Here is a 5,991-nt window from a genome sequence, read left to right as displayed (position 1 = left end):
AGTTCGTCACACGGAACTTCCATGAAGGGTAGTTGTTCTTGTCGAGCTTCTCAATAATGGGATTTCCACTATTCTCTGCCATTATCACAAAACTAATACCAAACAACAAGTAAATCTTTTGCAACCCTCGACCTGTAGTGCATAGCAATACACTAGACAACCTTTTTCACTATCTGCTCAACAATACATGCAATCTGCAACCAGTTTGCAGATAAACCTTGTGTTTATTTGCTGGTAAACACCTTTGAACTTACAGATCTGAAATCTATAACCTGTGCACCTGTATACAGCAAACACAGCTGAAATTGCAGGATATCTCAAATTGCTGTCCGTAACCTTGCGAGTCTAAAACGGAACCTAAAATCTGAGATTTTTGCTATGCCCTGCTTCTGGTGCCTCCACAGGCATTATCCAAGAGAGAGAGTGGAAGAATGTGAGAGCTTCTTACCCATTGCTTGCTTGCTAGAACCTTGCTTCTTCTCCTTCACTTCAGCCTTCAAAATTAGCCTCTCTCAGTGGCGTGGCTCTAATACCATGTCAATAATCACGTGGTGGGGGGATTTGCTCAAGATACTGTGCCGAACACACACAGAATGCATAAGGAGAAGCTCACTCAAGAGACAAGAAGAGAGATGGAGGCCAAAACGTTTTCTTGCTGGTTTCTTCTTCTTCTTTCACACACTTTACAATGTACACAAAGTATAGATAAGATACAACATAAAGGAAAGTGGCCTACTAAGTCAAACAATGCATAATTGACTACACTAGTCGACTAGCGCTATAATTATGCCAGCTGTAAATAGGTGTAACAACTTGAATATAATAAGTAATGAGTCAGTGGCCATGTGAGAGTCATAATGACCACTGACGAGCTAAATGTGGATGTGTGGACCCATCTAACCAAGCGGTCCATCATCAATGTCCGCATGTGTTGAGCTTGTCATCTCAACAGGAAATAGCTATTGAAGGTCCCAAATATCCAGATTAACTAGAAGTGAAAAGGGTCATCAATGCATAACTCGATGTCTAAGTTGTCAAAGGATTAAGCTTGAAAAGATCAGACTTCTTGATGAATTATATCCCCTTGATAATCTTCAAATGAAATGGAAATATATTAGCATGGATCTTATAATAGGCTTACCCAATGTTCAATAAGGATATGATTCTATCTTAGTGAGTGTGGATATGCTTAGTGCGGTAGCTCATGCTATTATGGTAAAATCAACCCATAAAGCTTCCGACATTGCAAAAATATTCACAAGAAGATATTCAAACATTAGGGGGAGTATGAACTAAAACATGGCCCTTTAAGATTAAGGATAATCACCTTTTTTATTGTGAAATATTTGAGGTGGTGGACCAATAGGAAGGGCATGTTGTAACACATTCTATGTGGTTTTCCCTCCCTCTTTGGCTTACCTTCATTGATTTTGCCAAAAATTATAGTGGTTTGGTAAAAAAAAGATAGTACACTTTGAATAGTTCAAAGGCTCATCGGAAGGATGGAATCTCAATTTTTGAATTTGAAATTTTGTGCAATAATAGTCCCAAGACCCTACCCCTAAGGTATGATCCACTTGTGTTATGCCACCTAGATTTAAAGGATGTAACCCATTATAATACTTCTCTTTTTCCTTTTTAAATTGAAAACAAGGGGCCTTCTTACTCAAAATGACTTTTGATGTGCATAATCACATCTAGAGTCGTGTGCCTTATCTCATGGGTAAAATTAATTCGCTCCTAATCAAATCCTTATGAGGCCCTTTTTGAGGTCATATTTCCCCCTATGTACATGGGCTCCCAAAAAGGATTATGAGTGATCATGACACTCTCTTTACTTTCAAATTCTAAACTAGTCTCTTTCAAGCCACCGGGACTCAGCTATGCTTTAGTACAACATACCACCCATAAATCGATGGATAAACAAAAAGAGTAAATCAAGTCTTGGAGGATATCTTGAGGGCTTATTGTAGCCAAAAGCCAAAGAAATGGATTGTATACCTTCTATTAGTAGAGTACGCCTATAGTGCTTCATTCTAATAAAGCATCAAAATGACCTTGTTCCAAGCATTATTTGGGCAAGAGTGTTTATCTCTCCTAAATTGTAATTCAGCAAGATATAAAAATAGCACAAGATCAACAAAAGGCTTATATAGATTCAAAGAGGATTTATTGAATCTTTAAGGAAACTAAGCTCTCTATCTCTTGGGAAGTTCAAAAAGCTTAGTCCTAGATATTGTGTGTATATAAAATCATAAAATGCCTTCAAAGTTATGCACACAAACTAGCCTTACCTCTTCATCTAAAGATTCACAAGGTATTCCATATAAGCTTACTAAAATCATATGTTTTTTTATTGAGAACATATCCTTGATGATGAACAAATTGTACTACTAATCTAAGGAATCCTTAAAGTACAACTTGAGAGAATCCTAGAAATGAAGGGAAAACCCTTGGAAAATCGTACCTTATGAGAATATCTAATCCAATGGAAAACTTTTGAGAAGAAGATGCAATCTAGATTTATGAATCCATCCTCCAAAAAGAACACCCCAAGTTTCTCTTAAGATGAGGACATATTGATTTCTTTGAGGGGAAGAGAATGTAACATATGCAATCACTACAAGGATTTAAACCTATAGCGATGGCGGGTAGCGACGCAGGTAGCGGCGTCGCTATTTGTGTCACTATTTGCGACGCAAATAGCGATGCCCCACAGGGAAAACAAACAGGCCGAAACCGAGCACGGGTTTATTTTGCGTATTTTCATCTACTGTTTTGAGAGCGAGAGCGAGAGAGAGAGAGCAACCGTCGTGAGAGAGGGAGAGGAAGAAGGCTTGCAGCCGCCACCGCCGCCACCATCGTCGTTCGCGAAGGAGAGGAGGAGCCTTCATCGCGAAGAGGAGCCGCCAAACCCTCGCCATATCTCATCGGTGAGTCTATTCTCTCCTTCTTTTGCTTGTTTAGGGTTTAATTCTCTTTCTCTTTTGCTTGTTTAGGAGAGGAAATGAAAGAGAAAGAGAGGGAGAGGGAGAGGAAGGGAGAGAAAGAGAAAGAGAGGGAGAGGGAGGGGAGGAAATGAGAGAGAGAGAGAGAGAGAAAGAGAGGGAGAGAGAGAGGGAGAGGGAGTGCATTCTCTCTCTCCCTCTCCCTTTTGCTTTTATAATTTGTGTATATATATTGAGAGAGGGAGAGGAAATGAGAGAGAAAGAGAGGGAGAGGGGGAGGGAGGGAGAGCGAGAGGGAGGAAATGGAAGAGGGAGAGGGAGAGGGAGAGGGATGGGGAGGAAATGAGAGAGGGAGAGGGAGGGAGAGTGCATTCTCTCTCTCCCTCTCCCTTTTGCTTTTATAATTTGTGTATATATATTGAGAGAGGGAGAGGAAATGAGAGAGAAAGAGAGGGAGAGGGAGGAAATGGGGGAGGGAGGGAGAGGGGGAGGAAGGGAGAGTGAGAGAGAGGAAATGGAAGAGGGAGGGGGATGAAATGAGAGAACGAGAGAGAGGGAGAGTGTATTCTCTCTCTTATTTATTTAATTTTTGTATAATTTGTATATAATGTGAGAGGGAGAACAAATGAGGGAGAGGGAGAGGGAGAAAGAGAGTGAAATTAAAGAGAGGGAGAGGGAGGAAATGGAAGAGGGAGGGGGAGAGGAAATGAGAGAAGGAGAGGAAGAGAGCCAAAGGAAATGAGAGAGGGAGAGGAGAGAGAAAAAAGGAGAGAATGAGAGGAGAGAGAAAAATAGATAAGATGTTAAACATAATAGGCAAATAGAGCAAGAGAGGGTATGGGTGAGGGTGAGGGCGAGGGAGGGAGAGGAAATGAGAGAGGGAGAGGAAGAGAGAAAAAAATGACAGAGGGAGAGGAGAGAGAAAAATAGAAAAAATTATTAAAAATAATAGAGAAAGAGAAAAAGAGAGGATCAGGGTGAAGAAGGGACAGGAAATGAGAGAGGGAGAGAAAGAGAGAGAGGTAAATGAGAGAGGGAGAGGAGAGAGAAGAAAAAATGAGAGAGAGAGAGAGGAGAGAGAAAAAAAAGAGAAGGTAGCATTAAACCTAATAGGGAAAGAGAGATAGAAAGAGAGGGTGAGGGCGAGAGAGGGAGAGGAAGAGAGAAAATGAAATGAGAGAGGGAGAGCAGAGAGAAAAAATGAGAGAGAGAGAGAGAGGAGAGAGAAAAAGAGAGAAAAACCATTAAACCTAATAGGGAAAGAGAGAAAGTGAGAGCGAGGGCGAGGGCGAGGGAGGGAGAGGAAATGAGAGAGGGAGAGGAGAGAGAAAAAGAGAGAGGGAGGGAGAGGAATGAGAGGGAGAGGAGAGTGCCCTCGCCGCCTCGCGTTGTTGACTCCAACGTCATGGAGAATCTGTAGCCTCCTCCCTCAGTCGGCGCCAGTTGTCTGCATCTAACCACTTGGGCTTTGCAGCCCCACTTTTGATTGCCTTGCGCGCGTCGGATCGTCTATGTGACATGTGTGCATGCATGTAATCCATCATCCAGCCCGTAGAGAATCTATCTACTGCGGCTGGCACCGAAAACTCCTCGTGCAAGGATGCTACTATGTAGTCCTTGCTCCCCTCTGGTATGTTCTTCCAATGATCCAAGACATTGTGCCGAAAAACTTGTTGGCACAACTCTGTCATGCAAGCCATCACCTTCCTCCCCTCATCATTCATGATGATGGCTCCTGACCTACTATCGACTAGATATCCATAACCCCCAGGATTTTTCCTAAGATGGGTCCTCTCCCATCTGCATCCACACTCCTGGGCATATCCAGGAGACCCCTGTGCATCCGGTGTACCGACGGGGGTAATATCTCTCGGAGTGGTACCCACAGGGGTGCCACCTGCTGACGGCTGCATAAAAGCCGGAGTAACTGGAGTAGACATCCCCACAGGTGTGACAAATCCTGGAGGTGACACAGCTCCGGCTGAACGACGAGACGGAGACACCGCGTCTGCGTCTCCACAGCATCCACCTGAGCCACGAGAGCAAGGAGTCACACCTGTATCCCGTGTCGACCGCGGGCTCACTGCCTCTGTATCTCTGTAGCATCCCCCTGATCCCGATGCACTCCCTCCCTCTGGCCCAAGTCGTGAGCATCAAGATCGTCTGCTCAAAGTCGAAGCATCCGATCGAGCTGAAGCAGATCTAGCAGAGCGCCCTGACGAAGACCGAGACAGCTCGTGGTTTGCCATCTCTCTGAATCTAGCAATCTGGTCTGGAGAGATGCGTGCGAAGATGTCCTGTAACTCCTCATCACTCATCCCTCCACTCATCCTAAAAATGTCACCTGCACAGACAAAAAATGATGTTAGAATAATCAATTTAAATCATACAAAGCATAGTAATATAAATCATTTAAAAAAAATCTCACTTAAAATGCATATCTTATGTACCCTTATAAGCGATTGGTCAACGAATTGAGTAAGTGGATGCTCCAAGTATGAAGTATCCTATGGTCCCATGTTAATCTCCTGACACAACTCCGCATACACTGGAAGGTCGATAGACATGTCACCACAATAGAATGAGTCGGCCTCGTTCTCAAAGAATTCTTGGACTCCTGTATTTCCATCATTGTTAGCCGATGCTGGCTCCAAGCTTTCGACGGCCTCCACCCCTTGCAATATCGACCCCTCTATTTGCATATTATCTTCATCTATGCTCAAAACATCGCTTTGATCATATACTCTCGCACTTCAGGGAGTTGAAGGTATCACATACCACCATTGAGGTTGTCGGGGGTTTGGATAGAAGATCACATGTTCACAAATACGTACAAGAGAGTTCAAACCATTGTGACATAAACCATGTCGTAATACAATTAGCAAGCAAATGAGTCCATGCACCTGTTCACAATGGGCCGGCAACACAAAGGTGTCGCGCAAATCTATCCATTTGTTTTCGGAATCTATTTTGAGAAATCCAGATGGACCTCGTTGAACTGTTGCTTTAGCTCCTCCAAGTACCACTTTGAACCACTGCACAT

The sequence above is a fragment of the Lygodium microphyllum genome, chromosome 22 (assembly GCF_053477565.2).
Source record: "Lygodium microphyllum isolate KBCC chromosome 22, Lygodium_microphyllum_v1.1.10, whole genome shotgun sequence".
Lineage (NCBI taxonomy): Eukaryota > Viridiplantae > Streptophyta > Polypodiopsida > Schizaeales > Lygodiaceae > Lygodium > Lygodium microphyllum.
This window is presented reverse-complemented; position numbering follows the sequence as displayed.